Source organism: Alligator mississippiensis, chromosome 15 (genome assembly GCF_030867095.1).
Source record: "Alligator mississippiensis isolate rAllMis1 chromosome 15, rAllMis1, whole genome shotgun sequence".
Lineage (NCBI taxonomy): Eukaryota > Metazoa > Chordata > Crocodylia > Alligatoridae > Alligator > Alligator mississippiensis.
Window position 1 is genome coordinate 35,339,472 of NC_081838.1, and position 23,205 is coordinate 35,362,676.

Sequence of the window (23,205 nt, forward strand, 5' to 3'; positions counted from 1 at the left end):
GGTCAGGTTGTGAGATTTGCTAGCGGACAGAAATGCTGTGGCTAATGACCATAGCACCGGCACACAATGCAGTTGCTCACTGTTAGACACGGCTCATTCATGAGAGTGGGGATAGGGAAAATTAGTCACACAACCCTGATCTCCTTCAGTCTAAGAGTTTCCACCTTGCACCCTTGCTTTCAAAGAGCACACAGTCTGGTGTCCTCGGGGCGGCTGCGCAAGGTTTCCACTCCTAGCTTCAGAAAGACCTCATAGTTCTTTGCAGAACTCAATTCACACAGGGATTCATTCACTGACAACAGCAACACAGTTTCTTTACTCTTTTCTTTAATCTTAATTCACAGTTCCTACTTACATAAGGGGTCTGACAATTCTGGCAGCAAAAGGGTCGGATAGGGTGAGCCTCAAGCAGTGAACAGGAAGACACACAGGCAGTCTCTGACTGAAAAGCCCCAATAGAGATTTCAAAAGTTCTCTTACCTTAGTTTAGCACCAGGGCATCAGTGAAGAGACGGTCTGTGGCTCAACTGATCACTCCGGGCATCTGTCTCCGAGTCAGGGCACCAAATTGTGGAAGAAATCAAACTTCGTGTTGTGGTTGTATTAGAATTGGCAGAGCCATCTAGGTTTATTTAAAGCTATAGAAGTGATCACAGGGAGATTTCTCAAAGGAACTCTGACCTCTACACATTTACAAGCGTATTTATACTTTAGACAGCGAGAAAAGATGCAGGGTTCAGACAAAGCAACCTGGGGAGAAACAGAAAGATGTTGATCATTTGTTTGTCACACATAAGCAGTTTGCTTATTTAGAAAAAAAACAAAACAATATGTTTTGGGAACGGTTATCAGCTTCTGGTTCAGTGGAAAAGAGGAGGTTAACATCTGCACACAGACAAAATGAGGCATGAAGGTTTTTCCTTATCTTAGAACATTTTAAAACACATAGCATCAGCATTAGCATCTTTTTCTCTTCTCTTTCTCTCTCTTCTTAGTCAAGGAAGAGGCCTGGCTAAACTTATTTCCAAAACAGAAAGACATATTAAATAGTTGCTATATTCAATGTGGACTAAAAAAATCACCTTGAAAATCCACAGAGTTGACCCACCACTTGCTTTACTAAATAACATCTTTGATATTTGCAATTTATTTCTCCAGCCCCTTTTCCATTCCAATATTCTCTCTGTAAAGCAATGCAATTATGTATTATACAATGTGTTTAGGAGATTCACTCTCATCAAGTCTCAGGTGCTGTGATTATGAAAAAGAAAATTGAAATGTAATGGTTCCATTATTCCCAATCTATTCATGAGATGTAATCTTGTCTTCTGATAAATGGCTGTCAACAGCTACTTCCATGCTTTTAGCACTCCTAATCTGGGATTTGCTTTTTTATTTTCAGCATCCATGATGGGCCTTATATTGAAACATGCAGTTTATTTAAAATGCTTGAAATCCACTAATGTTTTTTATTCCCTAGACTTCATCCCAATGAGTAATAAAGAAACCATTCTCCATCCTCAGAAATTGGCAGGGAAGGAGTTAAAACGTCTTCCTTGGGTTAGAATAATGGCCACAGGTGTTCCCTCTGGGGGCTGGAGAGGTGATTTGAACCAGGTGTGGGGAATTTAATTAATTAAGTAGTTTGCTGTGTTTGGAGCTGGGGCTTGAGTGCAACAGTCTGCAGGAGAGAAGTCCTCAAGTGTTTGCTGTTGATTGCTCTGCAAATACTTTGCCAAGGTGAGGCACGATTTATAATACTGCTGTTGGGATTCAGACTGAAGGAAGCTTGGTTGTATTTGTGTTTGGACATTAAAGGGAAGGACCTCTTTCTGTTTTGTGAAAATAAATCACAGTGATTTTCCTTTGAATCTTAGGACTAGAGATCCTGGTTAGCTTTGACTAGCTTGGCATGTACATAATCAGTTTGGGCCTTAACCTTAGTGTGTATCTGCTGCTCTCCTATTCTTCTCTCACTGTTCTTATCTCTTCATTCATTTTCTTTTCCAACACAGTAACTGGTACCTGAAAAAAGACATATTCATCCTTCAGCATTTATGATGGGTGCTCATGGTGTTTAAACAAAACATTACTTGAGGTGGAGAGAGATCATAAGAAGCAGATTGAGGATTTCTTTGCCACGGTCTATTCATGCACAAATAAGCTGTGTACAAATCTGCAATAACTTTGTATATGAACACTTTGAGCATACTTTTAAGTTCAGCTCAATGTAATGCAGCTAACTCCAGAGATCCTCTAGAATTGTTATGGTTCTGCTTAACCTCAACATTTATTTCCAAGCACTACTTTTACAGTAGGGACTTGGGGTTTTTTTGTTAGTTGAGTTTGGGGGGTGGGATTAAATAATTTTTGCTTTGTTTTCAATTGAGCTGAGCTGCATAGAACCCATGATGGAGCTCTTTCAAATTGTCCATAATGGAGATCAGTGAAGAGTAGTTGGTATGCTGTTAACTCGCACCCTATCTTTCCTAGGCAGGCACACAAGTCCTAAACACTGAAAACATTAAAGGGCACATTGGTACTGATGTGGTAAGACTTTTGGCTCTCATGTTCTCCAGCATGTCCACACTTCATCTTGATGTTGAGTATCAAAATACCACCTTTAACAGTACTTAAATTCCCTTTGGGGGTTGGTAGTGCATTTTTTTTTTAAACAATTTTTCCTCCCTATCCATATCCTCTTAACTGGATTACCTAAATGAAGGTTGTAAAATTCTCCAGTTTTCAGGTTTGATTTCTTTAGTTATTGTTGTTATGATTTGCTTTGGAAGGGACAAGGTGCTTTCTTGACTTTCAAGAAGAGACGCTTCAGGAGAATGAAGCAGATGTTAAGCTGGGACATACACACACATTCATGCATGCACTCACACATATGCATGCATGCACACACGCCTGAATGGATTTGCATGCATGCACATGGGGTCTGTATACAAATCCCCAATATTCACAAAGGCAGCAGAATAGATTTTGAGAGGAGCTGAACACCACAGCTTGCCTTGAATGTCATTGGACTTGTGTTTGTTGGATACTTTGTCAAGGAATTAACCCAGAGTAGAACTGGTTGACAAAAACCTGACCTCTGACTTGTGTATGTGGTATGGGAAATGGAATGGTTTGAAGTACATCTGCCTAAGCCTGGAGAATTCAGCCTGGCAGGTGTGGCAAACCTCCTTCTATGTCTAGAAAAGTGAGGTAGTTAGCTGTGTTAGTCTGAAGTCAGACAAAAGGCAAGGCAGGGTTGCACCTTCAGGTTTGTGCAGACATTTGCACCTGGTCTATGCTCATGTATCTTCCTGTTAAGCTGTGCCGTGATAGATCAGGAGTAGCAAGCACACACCTTGGCTGGTGCCAGGAATTCCATGTAGGCAATTTGGGGTGGGTAGAGGGCCTAGCAGGTGGAGGGAATGGAGAGGGAAGGACAGACACCCTGCGGTGGGAAGGGGTGTTGATGTGTCTGTGTGGGGTTGTAGTTCCAGGGATGGGGTGACTGGGGAACTAAAAACAGCCTAGTCAGTTGGAAGACATGGAAGAATGGGGAAAAGTAGCTGAGCTTTACCAGCCCTGGGGCTGTGCTCCAAACGTGAGCAGACATTCAGTAGACCCAAGTAAGCCATTCCAGATCTAAGTTGGTTCGCCTCCACAAGTGAACTAGTTTAGATAGGGCCTGGTATTTTTTAATCCAACTGAATCTCCTCTAATGTCTGTGCAGATGGTCATTTAGCTTAACCTAACCATAGTTAGGCCAATCTAAATATAATGTCTCCATGTACCCACTGCACCATGCTGCATGAGGGACTCTGTATGAGCCCCATTAACGCCCCGCCCCCCCCCACTCTCATAGCCCCCCTCACGGCTGCCCCCCTGCCAGGGCTCTGCCCTTTAAGAAAATAAAAAGCGGAGAAAAGCCCAGGACTCATCACTCCTCGTGCAGCCCCTGGGCTTTGGGGGTTTGTGCAGAGCCCCCCATATGGCTTGGGGCAGCAGGGATCACCCCCCACCAGCAGGAGGGAGATGAGTCTGGGGTTTCTTGGGGGGGGGTCTTAAAGGGCCAGAGCTGGCCTGTGTGGGGCACCTGTGAGGGGGCTAGGGGAGGGGGGGATAGGAGAGCCCCCCCATGCAGTGGGGGGGGGCAGAGGGGAGCGCCCCCCCCCCCACCAACACCTGCGAAGCCGGAGCTTATTTCCTCCAGGTGCTGGGAGCTGGGTGGGGCAGGGCAGCCATTGCTGGGCTGGGATAGTGGGCAGGGGATGGGCCTGGCCTGGCCTGGCCGACTCAGAGATTTGGCCGAATTAAATCAGGACAGTGATTCAAATCACCAAATCAAATCACTGCCCCCCAAATCAACTGAATCCGAAGCAAATACTACCCACTTCGCACAGGCCTGTTGGCTAACGATACATGCAAGTGTTGCTTTGCTTCAGTATCAGCGCTTGGCTCCTCCAACTGGGAACACTTCTGGTTCCTCTCCTTAGCTGCAGTTTGTTCAGGTTAAATTGTAGAGTGAATCATTACAATTCAGAAGTGTGTTTCTTTAGTGGCTTTAATGTGGCACTTGCATTATGCCTTTGAACAAACAAAAGTGTAAGTTATTACACTTCTTGCACAGCTACACTTTAAAAGACAGCTTTATGAGGAATATTTCAAAGGATCACAGCCAAGTGCATGCAAATTCCCATCAAAGCAAATGGCAGTCAGAGCAAACAGGCGAGGCAACAGGTGCCAAGGTCTTCTACAATTGATTTTTCAAGTCTGAATTGGCAGCCTCAGACACACTTCCAGCCCCTCCGGGGGCTCATTGGAGTTCTGCCGCTGTTTCCTCCATCAGCTGTTGGCACTGCTTCAGTATAGGCAGGAAGTCTGCTTCACTGCCTGTTGCCTTAATGACAATATGCATAATGCTACCAAGTGGGGTTAGAAATATGATGTACAGGGACTGACTTTCTGGAATGGCTTCCAGTTTGTCTGGCATGTTTTTGCACTTGCAGATATGTGGTTCTGTGCCCAGGTTTCTGTGCATCCAAGCTTCTGTAGTGCCTGTTATGTGCATACTGTAGATCCAGACTTTCAGATAATCCTGGGACTCCCTTCCAAATGCGATATCACTGACTCTGCTTATCGTGTACACCTGGATCATACTCCACGTTCTACAGTAGGTGTAGTCCTAGAAAAGGGGTGTATTCAAAGCCTACTTAAGTCACTGGACAGAGTCTTTTCACTGACTTTAATGAGCTTTAGAACCGGCTCTTGCAGTGCTTTCATTTTCAAAGGCATTGAGCTATTGTCGAGGTTCAAGGAAAGCAAAATGCTCTTGCTAATTCCTTGTTTTAGACTCCTGTTCTATGTGCTGCATAAGTTCTTAAGCTGAAGGAAAGAACCAGTCAAGTCCTATTCTTCTTGTCTCTGATTATCCACTACCACTGGGAAATATTCTATGTTGTGTGGCTAAGAAACATTCATTCAGAAGATCATTTCTTTCAAAGGCCTTGTTATGATGTTCACTGTTATTTTCAGTATTGCCATTCCAAATCTTCATATCAGACCTCAAAATAATCAGACAAGCATATTAGGATTCTAAATGTGTCTGTTCACGGCTGTTTTAAATGATTGGAAATGTTTCTTATGCAGATGATAATAGTGAGTACAGCCAGAGAGGTTCCCTTTCAACTCAGGAAAACACATTAGTGCAAAATATGCAGTTGTTTTAGATATTTGTTGCATTAAGATATCACAGATGGAAATCCCAAATTGAAGCCTAGATGATTCTTAGTTTGTGGGTTTATTGATTACACAGTTATAAATGCACTGTAGAAACTATTTACAATTCTATTCAAAGCGCTAGTCATTCACTCTCATTTTGCAGAAATACCTGCTCTTATTTTTTCCTAGCTTGATCACTGAAGTTACTGTTTGCAATAATAATAAGACGACCCATTAAAAACTTTGGCATCCAGTTTCCATGAGTTCAGACCTTTACTTTAATCTTCTTTTTCAGCACCAGGGAAATACAAAACTTCCCATCTACTTTAAGCCTTTTTTGTAGCTGGAACTGGTATTTGACATTATTTTAAGATGATATCATGCTGCAAATAGGCTTGGTTTCTAAATGCCTGTGGGATCTTCATATCCTTCAGGAGTATTTTATATCTGGTGCTTTCTCTCAAAGTTGCAATTTATTCATCTCAGTTCAAAATTTTAATTCAAATTCTGCTTCCTCAAGAGATATGCAGAAATGACCCCTGTTTTAATTCAGGTGATCAGCTACCTTGAGTGACTCCTCATATTATGTGACTTAGTACACTAGCATCTGGAGGACCCAGTTGAGGTCAAGACACATTGTCCAAACCTATAGTAAGAGATGCTTCCTGCTCTCCAAATATTATCCTAAGAAGATAAGCAGGTGCATGGACATAGTATACAATTCAGGCAAGCCCATTATGAGAATGAAATGTCCAGTTCTGTTGTCTATATTGAAATGCTGGAAAAGACAGAAGAAAAAAATTAAGAGTGATTTGAGATCTGGGAAATCTTCCAAAATAATGACTGACAGAAGAAGTTGTCTGTTTAGTTTGCTGGAGACAACCTTAAGAGGTGATTTGACTGTGTTCCATAAGTGTCTTTGTGTGTTTCCTGGAAACAGATTGCTTTTTACTGAGCAAAAAATATAGGTTCAAGATGAGAAATAATTTGTTTTTTATTGAAGGGGCTAGGTTGCCATTCACCTGGAGGTGCAGTGTGTTCTTCACCAGTTCCTGTTTTCAAATCAAGACTGCACACCTCGGGGAAATAAATTCTGTAGTACAACTAATAGGGCTGGAGTCTTACTGTAGCTATTATGGTCCAGGAAATGTCTGAATTGTGGTATCTTTTATTAAACCATCTGTGTAGCTGGCAGAGAGATGTGACAACCTTTTGGGCACAAATCACCCTTCTTCAGGTCTTGGAAAGAAGCAGACCTTTGGCCCTGTATTTCAACTGTAAGTCATGGGGCTGAGGCCAAAATGATTGTGTAAAAAATCTTTGGTCTCTATTATCTTGGAGGTCTAGCCTTAACATCTAAGAGTCTTGGACACAGATCTTTTCTTGCACAGATCCTCCAATGAATTATGCATATGCTTGGTTTTGAGTAGTATCGGGATCAATGGGGTAAGTAGCACCAGTGAAATCATGTGTGCATTTGAGCTTTCCTGACTGGGGCCACAACAGGCACAGGACATGCCTGATTTATTTCCATGCTGTTAGTTTTTGAGGAGCATGCATTGAAAGCATGAAGCCCCCCACCCACACATGCCGAGTGCTGGAAATGAGGCAGCTAAGCCTCTTCTGAGTGGCCCTGAGCATGGGGTAATGAGCAGGTCCATGAGAGAGAGCAGCTCAGGGTGCTCACTTAGCACCGCAGGGAAGCAGTTAGTTCATACAGAGCGCGCACACAGCAGGGTGGCTTATTGCATCAACCATGGGAAACTGAGGCATGGAGCACTTAAGGACCTCAATTTAGAAAGGTGTTTAAGCATGTGTTTAACACTAAGCATATTAGTAGTCTTATTTGAGGCTAACAGTGCATCAAAGGTGAGGTATGTTGGTAAGATAATTCAGATCAGATGCCAAATAAATTGGTTCAGTAAAACAGGAGGTCACTGGCTGGATTAGGAAATGAGCCCAGCTATTGTGGGCCCAAATGCACAGCTTCAGCTACCAAATCATCCTCTCATTCTTATAATGTACACAATCAACCAAGTTCAATTCCTTATTGTTCTTTGTTTCTTGTGATGGCTTTTGTCCCAGCAAATAGTCCAGGGATCGCAGTGTGGGCAGTGGCTGATTTTAAGTAGAAATGTTTTTCAGCATTGTTTATAGTGTTGGGGGAAAATCTAAGTCCCCGGGTTCATTGGGTGGAGGCTCAGATGAACCACAACATAAGTTTAAAGACTTGATTTATTAAAAAATGCATTCTGAAGAGACAACTGCCCCGCAGGGAGATTGCCTGTTGCACTTCTCAAATTACACAAAGCATTATATGGGAAACATGACGACATCATCACAGCAACAGCTTCACCAATCAACAATCGCCACTAGCTGCTAATTTAAATTTCCCTTCCTGAGTAACTTAGAGCTGATAAAAGCCAGTTTATTCTAGTTTGTGCTAACCTTACTGTTTCAAGTTATGTCCTTCACTTTCTGATAGCTTATGCAGCATACGTGGTCTGTTTGCTTACACATAATGATGATGAAAGTTTCTATTGTTCTCCTCCAATAGCACAGTAAAATCTTTCTTTATTGACTACTGGTGGAACTAGCCAAAATTGCTTTTCTGTTAGAGATTGTTTTAAAAGACGAAATAAAGTTACAGTATGATCATGGGTATACAAACTGCCTGGCTCTCATGTGTTCAACTTTCAGATTCAACCCTAGTTGGGAATACCCTCTAGAATATAATCTTTTCCTTACTGCCACCTTTTTAAATGGGTTTTGGAGCCACCCCGTAGATTGTAATAGCATATGGTGTATTCTGTTCTTGAAGCCTACAAAGCCTTTCACCAACTTTGTTCTCTCTGAGCCCAGGGGTTTGATTCAGTGCTGCACCACTTAGAAAGACAGCATAAAGCACATAACTAAGGGCAAACCAGGGTCTGTGGTGATGTAGAGCAATCACTGTGCTTTTCTGATCTTGGGCTTCCTTATGGGCCGGAGAGACACCAGCGCAGATGACAGAGCCCATCTAAGAGTTGTCTCCATGAGCTGCCTTTCAGTCCTCATGGCTGCCTGAAATCTCTGCTGTACAGCCCACTGAATACTCCTCCCCTGATGTTTCTTTACGCTGGAGCATTTGAGGGAGATGCTTGGAGGACATCCATGCACTTCTCTTAGGCTGAGCCCATGCCATCCTTTTTAAGGAGTGAGGAAAAGTCAGGGAAGGAAGATCTAAATGCCCTGTGAAGTGAGATTATAAGCTTATGCAACTCAGTGGAGCTTTTCTATAAAAGAGATGCTTATTCAACATACAGCTTGAGCAAGTATTTAAATGGGTACAGAATGATTTGGTTGCTAAATGCAGTGTTTGCTTAATGATTTCTGTCTTGTGAGGTCTGAAGGCCAGTTATACAAAGAGTATCAGCACATCACTCCAAAACCATGAGTTGACAACAAAGTAATGGGAAAAAACAGACAGTCAGATCTGCGTCCCTTCCATTAGACCCTTTTGTTCCTTTAGGAAGCGTATATGCTGAGCGTTTGTTTTTTTGCTGGTTTTTTTTGCAAAGCAAATGCATCGTATTTAGTTGCCCAAATTAGAGCTGCTTGATGCTTAAATGAGAATGCTGTGAGCTTTTGAAGATCTGTGCCAAAGTATGGAGTGCAAGAGGTGCCTAATTTTGAAACACTGATGTGAATGACAGGGCATACACGAAAGTAGATGTACTGTGCATGTCATCTGCCTGTTTGCGTTGAATGCATTGCCCAGTTAGCTTCTTTCCCAGCCATTTCATAGAATCATAGAAAATTAGGGTTGGGAGGGACCTCAGGAGGTCATTTAGTTCAACCCCTTGCTCAAAGCAGGACCAGCCCCAACTAAATCATCCTACCCAAGTCTTTGTATATATAGCCAAGTCTAAAAACCTCCCAGGATGCAGAGTCCACAACATCTCTGGGTAGCCTGTTCCAGTGCTTTACTACCCTCCTTGTGAAAGAGTTTTTCCTAATATCTAACCTCAAATTCCCTTATTACAACTTGAAACCATTGCTCCTTGTTCTGTCATCTTCCACTGCTGAGAACAGTCCGGCTCCATCCTCTTTGCAACCACCCTTTTGGGAGTTGAAGGCTGCTATCCAATCTCCTCTCACTCTCCCCTTCTCCAGACGAAATAAGACCAGTTCCCTGAGCCTATCCCTATAAATGATGTGCCCCAGCCCCCTAACTCTTTTCATTACCCTCTGCTGGGCTTTCTCCAGTTGTCCCACATCCTTTCTGTAGCTGGGGGATGGGATCGAAACTGGACACACTACTCCAGATGTAACCTCACCAGTGCTGAATAGAGGGAAGAATCACTTCCCTCAATCTCCTGGCAGAACTTATACCAATACAGCCCAGTGTGCCATTAGCCTTCTTGGCAACAAAGGCACACTTTCTGGCTCATATTCAGCTTCTTGTCCATTGAAACCCCCAGGTCCTTTTCTGCAGAGCTGCTGCCCAGCCAGTCAGTCCCCAACCTGTACCAGAGCATGGGACTGTTCTGTCCTAAGTGCAGGACTTTGCACTTGTCCTTGTTGAACCTCATGAGATTACTTTTGGTCCAATCCTCCAGTTTGTTGAAGTCTCTCTTAATCCTAGCCCTACCCTCCAGCATATCTACTGCTCCCCCCACCTTGGTGTCATCTGTTGGTTGCTCCTAACATACCATTTGTACATGAGGTTATGATTGCAGTCTATTTAAATTATATGTGCATATATTTGGTTGTAAGCCCTGTTCCTGAAAGTACAAAAGCATATTAATAGCTTTGCTGGAGGCTGATACCCGATATCATTTTTTTGGGAGCCAGTATAATCCAATTGCTACATTGTTACACTTAAAATAGTCAGAAACAGTTTTTCATTGCTTTTAAGCCACTGAAAATGAGAAGCAACAGGGGGTAGGTAGGTCCTTGTACTGTTTACTTAGCAGTGATAAAATAGTTCACATATTCCAATATTGGGTTTAGACAAAAAAAGGAAAGCTGTATTTGGACAGTGTTAATAAAAATGAACAGCTAAAATATAGAGAGGAGAATATAGACTCTAGGACTGCTAAGGAGTATGACACTTTCCTCTCATCCGTTATTTTCACTGGACTGTTATTCTTTGGGAAATATGAAGAATGAATACCAAACCTGAGGGAATGCAGGTGGTGAACTTATCAGGGCTTGGTAGAATAGTTGCACTTTATCATGATCCCAACCTTTTTTATATAGCACTTTTCCATTTTACAAAGGGAGTCATGGTCTTTTTCTTTGTTATAGCTGGGGAAACTGAAGCCAAGGGAAGTGAAATAACTTGGCTCAGTTGACCTGGTGGGTCAGTAGCAGAGCTGAAAATATACATGAGGCCTCTGGAGTCCTGTAATTTTTCCCTTAGATTCTGTTACTTCTCTTAAGTGGTGCCTTCTTGAACTCTTGCCTGCCCACAGGGTAAATTTCTTGTGCTAGTGAATGTCTCGAACAATAATAGAGAAACAAGGCATTGAAGATACTATACATTTTGTTATGCTTTTTGCGGTTCACTTATAGGTCTGCCGCTGAGCACACTGGAGAGCCCCCCGTGCTCCTGTGAGATGCCCCATCCACCCCACCAGCTCAGCATTCACGAGTTGTGCCTGGTACATCAAGGTATGTAGAAAAAGCATATAAAGCTGTGTCTTTGTCCAAATCACTGATTCTCCAAATCTAAATTGGATCTTCAGGTTTAGATTTGGCCAAATCAAATCAGACAGTGATCTGAAACACGAAATCACTGTCCCCTGAATCCAGCCAAATCCAAATTGAATACTGCCTGCTTCGCACACCCCTACTCTTTGGTATAGTTTTATTTGTTGTATTTTTTGTCTTACGGTTAATGGGAATAAATTTATACCACAAAACCATACCAATGGCTACCAAAAAGTTGTCAGCTGGTACATTTTGAAGAAAAACCTCTGCTGAAAGCTTTGAGGATATTTTAAGGCTGTCATTTTACTTCTAGGAAACTCATCCAGAGGACGAAATCCTGGTTGAATTCAAATCCATGCTAGTTTTGACTTTGTCTTCTATGAGGCCAAGTTTTCAGGTAGAAATAATTGAAATTGGTGGAAAAATTCCCAGGCTTGTTTCATCAGGCTGCCAATTGGTATGAATCTCAATTTTATACACACAGAGACCCCTGCCCCATACACGGAGAGCACCAGTCAGTCACCTGATATAAAACATGTCCGGGCACTATTCCACTGATTTCAATCAATGGTTATCACATTGGTTAAACTAGTTGTGCAAGCAGTGGTCTCCATTTTTAAATGTTTATTTGCAAGAGTAAAAAGGCTTGGAATATTTCAGTCTAACTTCTTCTAGGTAGCATGGCCTTTTTGGAAAAAAAAAATGTTTAGCCAACCACTTGCTTTATTTTCACTTCAAATTGTACACTAATGCCAGGAGCTTGGGGAATAAGCAGGAGGAGCTCATCCTCCTGCTCAGTGCAAACAATTACGATGTCATAGGGATAACGGAGACCTGGTGGGACTCCACCCATTACTGGACCACAGGTATAGATGGCTACACCCTGTACAGGAGGGATTGTGTAGAGAAAAGGGGCGGGGGTGTAGCACTCTATGTTAAGGAAAGCTACGCGTCCCTGCAAGCCGATATTGGTGACCAGGGTGGATGGCTGGAGACACTCTGGGTTAAAATCTGTGGGGAACACGGCACAGGGGACAAAATGGTGGGAGTCTATTACAGACCTCCCACCCAAAGTCCTGAGTTTGCCCAGGAACTGGCTGAGGCAGCTTGCTCCAGGACCATGGTTGTCATGGGTGACTTCAATTACCCAGACATCTCGTGGGAGGATCGCTCAGCAAAATCTGAGCGGTCGCAGAGCTTCCTCTCGTGCGTGGATGACCTCTACCTGACTCAAGAAGTCTATGGCCCAACGAGAGGCAAAGCGCTGCTCGACCTGGTGCTGGCTACTGGGGAGGACCTAGTCGGCGACCTAGTGATCGATGGGAAGCTGGGTGACAGCGACCACGAGCTGATCACCTTCACCATCCGCTGAAAAGCTGGCAAGTCGGTCAGCAACACGCAAGTCCTTGACTTCAGGAAAGCCGACTTTGACAAGCTCAGGAGGCTTGTCAGTGAGGCCCTAAGGGACCGTGACCACAGGGAGAGGGGAGTTCAAGAAGAGTGGTTGCTCCTCAAGGGAGTGATCCTCAATGCACAAACTAAGTCTATTCCATCTCAGAGGAAAGGCAGCAAGAGGGCACAGCAGCCCCCCTGGCTCTCCAGGGACCTAGCAGAGCTCTTGAGGCTAAAAAGAAAGGCCTACAAAGGATGGAGGATGGGAGTCACCTCCAAGGAGGATTATTCTGCACTGGTCCGGTCCTGTAGGGAGCAGACCAGGAAAGCCAAGGCTGCAACTGAACTCCAGCTAGCTTTGAGCATCAAGGACAATAAAAAGTCCTTTTTCAGATATGTGGGAAGCTGGAGGAAAAGCCTGGGCAACATTGGACCCCAGCTGAACCAGATGGGGCAACTGGCAACTGACGCCCAGGAAAAAGCCAACCTATTAAATAGGTACTTTTAAATAGGTACTTTGCGTCAGTCTTTCATCAGCCCCATGGGACGCCCATGCCCGCTACAGGGCCAGGAAGTCCAGGTGAGGGTGATCCCCTGCCGTCCATTAATGCTGAATTCGTGAAGGAACATCTTGAGAAGCTGGACACCTTCAAGTCAGCCAGCCCTGACAATCTTCACCCCAGGGTACTCAAGGAGCTGGCGAGCATCATAGCCCAACCTCTAGCGCAGATCTTTGAAAACTCTTGGCGCTCTGGTGTAGTGCCCGAAGACTGGAAGAAGGCCAACGTGGTGCCTATCTTCAAGAAAGGGAGGAAAGTGGATATGGCTAACTATAGGCCCATCAGCCTGACTTCTATCCCAGGGAAGATCTTAAAAAAGTTTATTAAGGAGGGCATCCTTAATGGACTGGCTGACGCCAACATCTTAAGGGATAGCCAGCACGGGTTTGTTACGGGTAGTTTTGCTTGACCAATCTCATTTCCTTCTATGACCAGGTGACCTATCACCTGGACAAGGGAGATGAGATTGCTGTCATATATCTTGACTTCAAAAAAGCCTTCGGTCTGGTGTCCCATGATCGCCTTTTGGAGAAACTGGCCAATTGTCGACTTGGGTCCTCCATGATCCACTGGCTGGAAAATTAGCTCCGGGGTCAGACCCAGAGGGTAGTAATTGATGGAAGTCACTCATCCTGGTGTCCTGTGACCAGTGGGGTCCCCAAGGGCTCTGTCCTTGGACCCATACTGTTCAACATCTTCATTAATGATGTGGACACTGGAGTCAGAAGCGGACTGGCCAAGTTCGCAGATGACACCAAACTTTGGGGCAAAGCATCCACACCAGAAGACAGGTGGATGATCCAGGCTGACCTGGACAGGCTCAGCAAGTGGGCAGACGAGAATCTGATGGTGTTCAATGCCGATAAATGCAAGGTTCTCCACTTTGGGGAAAAAAACCCCGCAGCATCCTTATAGGCTCGGCAGTGCTATGTTGGCTAGCACTATGCAAGAAAGAGAATTGGGGGTCATCATTGACCACAAGATGAACATGAGCCTGCAATGCGATGCTGCGGCTAGTAAAGTGACCAAAACGCTGGCTTGCATCCATAGATGCTTCTCAAGCAAATCCCGGGACGTCATTCTCCCCCTGTACTCGGCCTTAGTGAGGCCGCAGCTGGTGTACTGCGTCCAGTTTTGGGCTCCACAATTCAAAAAGGATGTGGAGAAGCTTAAGAGAGTCTGGAGAAGAGCCACGCGCATGCTCAGAGGTCAGGGAAGCAGACCCTATGATGACAGGCTGAGAGCCCTGGGGCTCTTTAGCCTGGAAAAGCGCAGGCTCAGGGGTGATCTGATGGCCACCTACAAGTTTATCAGGGGTGACCACCAGTATCTGGGGGAACGTTTGTTCACCAGGGCGCCCCAAGGGATGACGAGGTCGAATGGTCACAAACTACTACAAGATCGTTTCAGGCTGGACATAAGGAAGAAATTCTTTACTGTCCGAGCCCCCAAGGTCTGGAACAGCCTGCCACTGGAAGTTGTTCAAGCGCCTTCATTGAACACCTTCAAGATGAAACTGGATGCTCATCTTGCTGGGATCCTATGACCCCAGCTGACTTCCTGCCCTTTGGGCAGGGGGGTGGACTCAATGATCTTCCAAGGTCCCTTCCAGCCCTAATGTCTATGAAATCTATATATTTATAGTGTGTGTATCCTCTTAAAATTTCAAACTCAGTATTATTTTATAGGTTAAAAGCATGTCTTGCTCTGTGTAGATATTTTACATGTTGGATGATAAAACAAGTTCCATCATCTCAAATTGACAGTTGACCTTCTTAGAGACAAGTTGATTGCTACTCCATTTTTGTGCTTGTGTCATCTAACCTTGGCAAACAGAATCCTACTTGTGTTGGGATGAAACTTGTAAATCTCCCTTCACACTCATGTCCTATGGGTTGAAATTTCTTCCAGGACCAGGGTCCAATATTTCCCCCTTTCTTTTCCTTGCCTTTTTCTTCTCTTCTTTAGGTTGCAAGACGTTAAAGCTTTTATATGTAGGAAAGTTTATTAAGACAGCCCTGAGTTGCACATTCCTTTGGTGAAAGAAAGCTGAAGTCAAGAGCCCTAACTTGAAAAAAGATTTCTTTCACTGCGGGACATGTTCAAACATTATTCCAGACAAGACTTTGATAGTATTGAATGAAAATGGAAAAACCCTACAGTCTTAAAAGGCCTTTAAAACTCTACCTAAATTATGCATTAGAACACCATGTAGGAAGCATGTTAGAAGTAAGGATAGTTTAATATGATCAGGTGCCATGTTTTTTTCCTTTAAAAAAAATGTTGTAGAAATAAAAATTTTCCCTCTCAGTGAAACTTCATCTAAAAGAACCCTAAACAAGGCATTTAATATTGAAACATTTGGATCCAACCTTTTCAACTCTTCATGTAGAATTTTTTTTTTTTTTTTTTTTTTTTTTTTTTTTTTTTATAATGTAAGCTTTAATGGAAAACAAATTTGAATTGTGAAGGAGCATTTCAGTTGACTCCGAATGAAAACGTTCGTTTCAAAAGATGCTTTGTTTTAATTGCAGTTCAGACTAGAAACCTCTTTTAAAAAAAATACCCCCTAAGTAGAAATATCCCAGTTACTGCACATCTCCAGTAACGGGCATAAAGCCTGTTGTTCAGATGGATATGCTTTAGGGCACCAATAAATTAAATGATGTTAAAGAGGCTGAACAATGTCTTCTAGGCAGAGTGGGGAGCCCATATGCTTGATTCCTTGTTTTGTTAGGCCTTGGTTTGTTTTGTTGCATATTCATCCTTCATCTCGTGGTCAGTTTGCTCTGTGTTTGTCAAAGCAATTAATATTTAAACCCAGGCATGGTCCTTTATAGCTCATTGCATCAGCGCAGCAGTCTGAATTCTGAATTTGTAAGAGATGCTTATCACTGCACATAATTCTGGGATAAGTTGATTTCACCACTGCTTCCCCTACCATTTTCCCTTGGAGAGAACCATAGTAAAAGATAACCTAATGGGGCAGGGGCATCCAAGGCATTTTGTCTTCATGTTGTCCTGCTGAATGTACACTCAGTTATTGCTCTTGTGTCCCTGGGCAGTTTATATGGAGGCACTTGAGTTGCCCATATATCAATGACCCCCTCTCAGGCTAGCTGGCTAATCCCAAAGGAAAGGTAGAGACTAGTACATTTGGAGCCAGCTTGACTGCAGGAGCTGCTGGTGTTGTTGAGCCCCAGCTCAAGTCTGGGATCATGCCCGGTATGCAAAAGCCAATAAAGATACCAGGGGTGAAAGTATAAAGAAGATTTATTGCTAGCAATAAAAGGTGCAAGCGGAATAATTTCACATAACAAGCACACAGATTTCTAATTCTAAGCATCTTTTATACAGGGGTTTTGGACCTTCATAAGCATCCTTGTTTGCTAATTGGCTATAAAGGAGTGATGCAAGGAGTTCTTTACTGAGCATGTCTCTATACCTGTGTTTTAGCTATGTATCTCATTAACATACATATATGTTTCATTAGCATATTTCTTCCCCACCTAGGGGTGTGATTTTTAGTATTATAATGAGCTCTTTGTCCCAGTACACTGATTCTGCTTTTGTTTTCAAGCCTCCTCTATCTAAGACTGTCTGCTCCTTATCATTGCAGATGGGCATTCGTCACATAACATTCACTTTTGCTTAGGCTTTGCATAGTAGTTTCTAGGTCAAACTTCACGTTCCCTCCTCTGGAGCATTTTTAATTATTATTAATTATGATTGCTCCATTCAATTTGACTTAACACAAATCTAGTATTCTCAGCTTTCTTTGTTTGCAAAATCATGTGATTTACCTTAGGCCTGAAGATAGATGTGATACAAACAGGTATACATTGGATACAGAAACAAACCATAATCCCTATAAAACAAAATAAAACAACCTTACAAAATAACTGTTTCAACCATCCAAAATTGGGAAGCCAGGAAGTTAACCAGGAAAAGCCTAAGTCAGATGATTCTTTCAATGTCTGTGTCAATCGTTGTAAGGCACCAATTTTGTCTTCAATTAGCACAGAATTATCAGTGAGGTTGAAGCAGCACATTCCTTTTAAAGTTTCACACCCAAGATTGTGTCGTAACAAGAGATAATCAATAGCGGCTCTATTCTCTAAGACAGCGTCCCTTAATTGTTTTTGTTCAGCATTCAGGGCTGAGAGCGCTCGGGATGTAGCATTTAGTCCTTTTGCTAGAACACAGGCCAGTGCATTAAGATTTCTGCTATTACTTACAGCAAGACCCAGAACCCCCACCATAGATACAGCTAATGCTATGTATTCAGCCTTAGATAATAGTCCAGGGGAATCATTCTCATCACAATCAGCAGTGAGAATAGTGTATGCTCGTTTAAACCTCCCACCGAGAGGGGTTTGTTCAGTGTGCATTAGGTCAGATTTCCTTGGAAGAGCTGCAGTTACCCGAGCAATGGTGCATGGTCCCCCAGTAGCATTTGCTGGAAGGTATGAATATATTATTCTCCCGCAGGCTAGAAACCACCCTTGAGGAAGGACGGTATGTGTGTGTGCAAAGGATATGTGACTGGTCTTATTACAGAGGATTTTTTGCCTTGGTTCAATTTAAAGCAATTATTAGTACAATTAACCATTAGGAAACATTCGGAAGCATTAGCTGTTGCCTGAACCCGTAAGGAGAACATGTTTCTGCTTTTCTCTTTTACAATAGTCCCCCACTTATATATATCCTGATATGTACTTTCCTTATCTACATCTTTCAGCATAGTATAATTTTGTAAAATTTTCAAAGGGGTAGGTACTGCGATTAAGCATGAGGTAAAAACCAGGTGAGCATTGATCCCTCCCGCTAAGCAGAAGTCCGTTCTATTTAAAATTTCCCGGGCCAGATAAATCCAGACATTTTCCTGAGGGTCAAATTTTTGTTGTAAAAGGTTTTCCCCTTCTATGAGTAGGAGTGGACAGATCAGGGCACCCCACAATAAAACCTTGAACAATTTCATAATAAGGCTTGTAAAACTTGATCAAAGATTGACAAAATATTTAAAGTTCCTTTCTTTTGAATAGGAATTTTAAGTCTCTTATTGGCTCCACCTTCCACTGTTCTCTGACTCCGGTCCCAGAGTCTGCAGGGGTTCCTTCTTGTTCCAGTCCAGCCACCGGCTTTAGGCGACTGGAATGTATCCAAGTCTTAATTTCTTCGAGCTTTTCTGCCATCGGGGTCGTTAAAAGTACCCTATATGGGCCCTTTCATCTGGCTCAAAGTGGTTCCTCGTTCCAGCCTTTCACAAGGGCGTAACTCCCAGGTAATAGTCGATTTTCCAAGGCAGGAGACTGGTCCTGTGTCTGCAGCACGTCCCGTACCTGCTGATGGATGGAAGACAAAACAGAAACCAAGGACCCATACATATTCTCTAATCATTCCCTCCCCTAAAACATGTAACTGTTGTTCAGTACCCATGGGCAGACTCAGAGGGTAAGGCTTACCATACATTATCTCAAACGGGCTTAATCCCAATTTAAAATGTGGTGCAACCCTTACTCATAACAGGGCCAAGGGTAGGGCCTCTGGCCATTTGAGTCGAGCTTCTTGGCAAATCTTTGCAAGGTGTCTTTTTAAGGTCTGATTCATACGTTCCACCTTTCCACTGGACTGAGGTCTCCAAGGGGTGTGTAAATGCCAGCTGATTCCCAGGAACTCAGAAACCTTCTGAGTAATTTGTGCAATGAAATGTGGGCCATTGTCTGACACTATTCCTTTTGGAAGTCTGAAGCGAGGTATGATTTCTCGTAGGAGTGCCTTGACCACCTCTCGGGCTTGGGCAGTCCGACATGGGAAGCACTCAACCCAATTAGAGAAAGTGTCCACAAAGACAAGGAGATATCTCATCCCTTGTTGCCGGGGTAACTCAGTAAAATCTACCTGCCATTCTTCTCCTGGCCCATTGCCTATTCTCTGATGTCCTGAAGTTTCTTTTTTCCCTCCTTTTGGGTTATTTCTCTGGCAGACCTCACATGTCTCTGATACCTTCTTGGCAGCCTTTCTTAATTCCACTCCAGTTACATAGTGACTGATCCATCTTACCAGGGCCCTGGGTCCGTAGTGGGTGCCATGATGAGCGCTCTTTACTACCACATGAACCCAGGCAGTTGGGATGATAATGCGGCCATCCTTTGCTACTATCCACCCGTGCTCCCCCTTCTTTGCTTGAAACTCTTTTATTAATTGTTTGTCTCTTTCCCCATACTGTGGTGTCACAGGCTGGTATAGGTCTGGGAGGAGAGGTAACAGATTACTTACTTCGGGCAGCAAGTCTGTCTGAGGTCTTTTAGCTGCTCTCTTTGCTGTAGCATCAGCAAATCAATTTCCTTTTGTGGAGGGGTCGTTCCCTTTCTGATGTGCCTTACAATGCATTACTACTACCTCCTTTGGTTCCCAGATTGCCTTGAGGAGAGCTTTTATTTGCTTGCTATGCTTAATGCTTGCTCCTTTAGCATCAAGTAGACCTCGCTCTTTCCACAGCGCTCTGTGAGCATGTAAAACAAGGAAAACATATTTAGAGTCAGTTTAAATATTAACAATTTTGTTGGCCGCCAATTGCAAAGCCCGAGTCATAGCGATGAGTTCAGCCTTTTGAGCTGAAACAGATGGGTTTAAAGGTCCTGCTTCTATCACATTCTGTGTAGTCACAATAGCGTATCCGGATTTTCAAATTCCATTCTCCATACTCGAGCTGCCATCAGTGTAGAACTCCAGGTCAGCTTTTTCAAGAGGTTTGTCTCTCAGATTTGGTCTTGAAGAATAAACAGCTTCCAATGTTTGCAGGCAATCATGTACAAGATCTGGTGTGTCAGCCATAGATGGCAACAGTGTTGCTGGATTTACAGTGCGAGAAATGGCCAGTTTTATTTCAGGCTTATCTAGGAGGATGCCCTGATATCAAGCCATTCGTCCCGGGGTTAACCAGTTCCCTCCTTTCTGCTCCAGGCCTGTAAGCACTGCGTGAGGCACATATACAGTCATTTCATGGCCTAGGGTTAACTTTTCAGCTTCTTGTATTACCAGACAGGTGGCAGCAACAGCCCGGAGACAAGCAGGCCTTCCGGATGACACAAAGTCCAATTGTTTAGACATATATGCCACTGGTCTTTGCCAGCTACCCAATTTCTGTGTTAACACTCCCACGGCTACCCCCCTTCGGTCATGCACAAAAAGGGAAAAAGGCTTACTCATGTCTGGTAGTCCTAAGGCGGGTGCTTCAATGAGAGCCTGCTTTAACTGGCAGAATGCTTGCTCACACTCTTAAGTCCATTCAAGCACCTTTTCTTCACCTTGTGTAGCTCCATACAGAGGTTTTGCAATAACCCCAAAATTTGGAATTCAAATCCTGCAAAAACCTACTGTACCTAAGAATCCCCATAGTTGTTCCTTTGTTTTTGGGGGTGCTAGCCGGCATATAGCTTCTTTTCTTTCAGGCAACAGGGCTCTCTGACCAGGTTGTAATTCAAATCCCAAGTATATTACCTTCTGGGACATGGGCTGCATTTTACTTCTGGACACCCGGTATCCTTCCTGGCCCAGAAAATTAAGGAGGCAAATTGTTCCCTCCAGGCAGCTTGCTTCAGTGGTGGCTGTTAAAAGCAAGTCATCCACATATTGCAAAAGAGCACAGGACAGTGGCAGCTTTAGCCTATGTAAATCCTTGCTTAATGCAGTGCCGAATAGGGTTGGGCTGTTTTTAAACCCTTGGGGTAAGACAGTCCAGCAAAACTGAGTCTTAATGCTAGTATCTGGGTCTTCCCATTCAAATGCAAATATTTCCTGAGATCCCCTCACTACCGGTATACAGAAGAAAGCATCTTTTAAATCAATAACCGTAAACCAGTTATGGTCTGGGTTCAAGGCAGACAGCAAGGTGTACGGGTTAGGCACGACCAGGTATATACTCATGAACACTTTATTTACAGCTCTCAAGTCTTGGACAAAATGATATTCATCACTCTTAGGCTTCTTCACAGGCAAGATAGGTGTTTTAAAAGCTGATGTGCATTCATGGAGAAGGCCATACTCCAGGAACCGTTCAACTAACGGTTTCAGTGCTTTCCTGGCTTCCATCTGCATTGGATATTGTTTCACACATGGAGGCTGGGCCTCTGGCAAAAGTTAAATCTTTACAGGGTCAGCATTTTTAGCCTTCCCGGGTCAGTGACCTGCCCACACCCATGGAACAACAGCATTGAGCAGGGGTTGAGGAATATCCGGTGTACTTTCCTCTTGGAGAAAGCCGAGAAGGCAAGCCTGCAAATGCCACCCCTTTTCAGGAGGCACTGTTAAAAACATTTTCCCATCCTGGAATGACAACGTAGCTTGCAGTTTACAGAGGAGGTCTCTCCCTAAAAGGGGAACGGGGCAGTCTGGCATGTACAAGAATTGATGGGTGACTTCGGCCTGCCCGAGATTACAGGTCATTGGCTGTAGGAAGGGTCGTGTTACTGCCTTCCCTGTAACCCCTATCACCGGCACAGTCTTTTTACTAAAAGTTTCAGTTTTTGAGTTAAGACGGAATGGGCAGCACCTGTATCGACAAGAAAATCTATCAATTCATCTCTGTCCCCTAGTTGCATTTTAACCAGAGGCTCGTCAGGGGACACCAGGATCTGGGTTATCTTTCCCTCCTGGGCCTCCGGTCCCCTTCAATCTGAATCCCTTCCAAAAGCAAACAGTCCACTGCTCTTCTCTCTTTTCTTTTCACCTTCACCAACTTTCCGATAGGGGCATTCCCGCTTCCAGTGTCCCTTTTGTTTGCAATAGGCACACTGATCTTTCTCTAATGGACCCCGTCTCTGAGGCTGTCTCTGGGATCCCTCATTTCTGGGTTTTCCCGTGATTGCAGCTGCCACTAGGGCTGCCTGCATTTTCATCTTTCTCTCCTCTTTCTTGTCCTGTTGCTTTTCCTGAACACTTTCTCGGTTAGTAAATACTTGGTAAGCAATGTCTACTAGTTGGGAAATAGGCATACCTGCTGCTCCGTCTGTCTTCTGCAATTTCTTTCTAGTGTCCGGTGCACTCTGACCTATAAAGATCATATTTATCATGCGAGCGTTTGATGCATCCTCCGGGTCCTCACGAGTTTATTGTCTGAAAGTAGTGTAAATTCTTTCCAAGAAAGCACTCGGGGTCTCATTCGTCTCCTGTCGAACCTCATTCACCTTACTGAGATTCTGAAGTTTTTTCACAGCATCTCTCAATCCTTGGAGGATATATTCTCAATAGGCACAGATGGAGGTCATATCTTGGTCTGGTTTCCAATCTGGCTCCTGGGTGGGGACATGATCGTCCCTATTTCCTTGCAGGTTCCCTGCGGTAATTTCCTTTTCCACGTACTCAAGGGCTTTGTTTACTACCATCCTCCTTTCCTTTGGTGTCAACAGGATATCTAAAAGAGACTGAACATCTGCGCAGGTTGGGTTATGGGTTTTGAAAATCATTTTAAACAGGTTTCGTACCTTTTCAGGATCTTCTCTCAAGCTGGGGTTATTGTTCCGCCAATTATACAAATCTGATGTAGTGAAAGGAATGTGCACAAAGGTTTGACGGTAGGTTGGCTCACCGTCATCTTTGAGAGGCCCAGGTACCACTTGTTCTCTTAGGGGAAATACCCCATTTCTCTTCCCACAGCCAGGATCAGATTCCCTGCAATGTTTTTCCTTAACCCCAGAGTCTGCTCCTAACTGTACTCTCCACCCACCTCCCGGGGTTATATCAGGAGAAGTCGGGGATTCTGGGGATTGCCAAGCACCTGACGGCCATGGTTGGTGCTATTCCAGATCCCTGGGTCGGGGAGTGTTCTCAACCTCCG

At 43.8% G+C, this 23,205-nt stretch overlaps 1 long non-coding RNA gene across 1 annotated transcript in view; it reads left to right on the forward strand.

The window, feature by feature from the left end:
* The first annotated feature begins 1,654 nt into the window (after positions 1-1,654).
* LOC132245622 (uncharacterized) overlaps positions 1,655-23,205 on the forward strand; it is a 29,667-nt gene continuing 8,116 nt past the window's right edge. The window contains exons 1-2 of the long non-coding RNA XR_009457335.1: positions 1,655-1,740; positions 11,278-11,376. This is a non-coding gene — a long non-coding RNA (uncharacterized LOC132245622). The remainder of the gene's footprint in view (positions 1,741-11,277; positions 11,377-23,205) is intronic.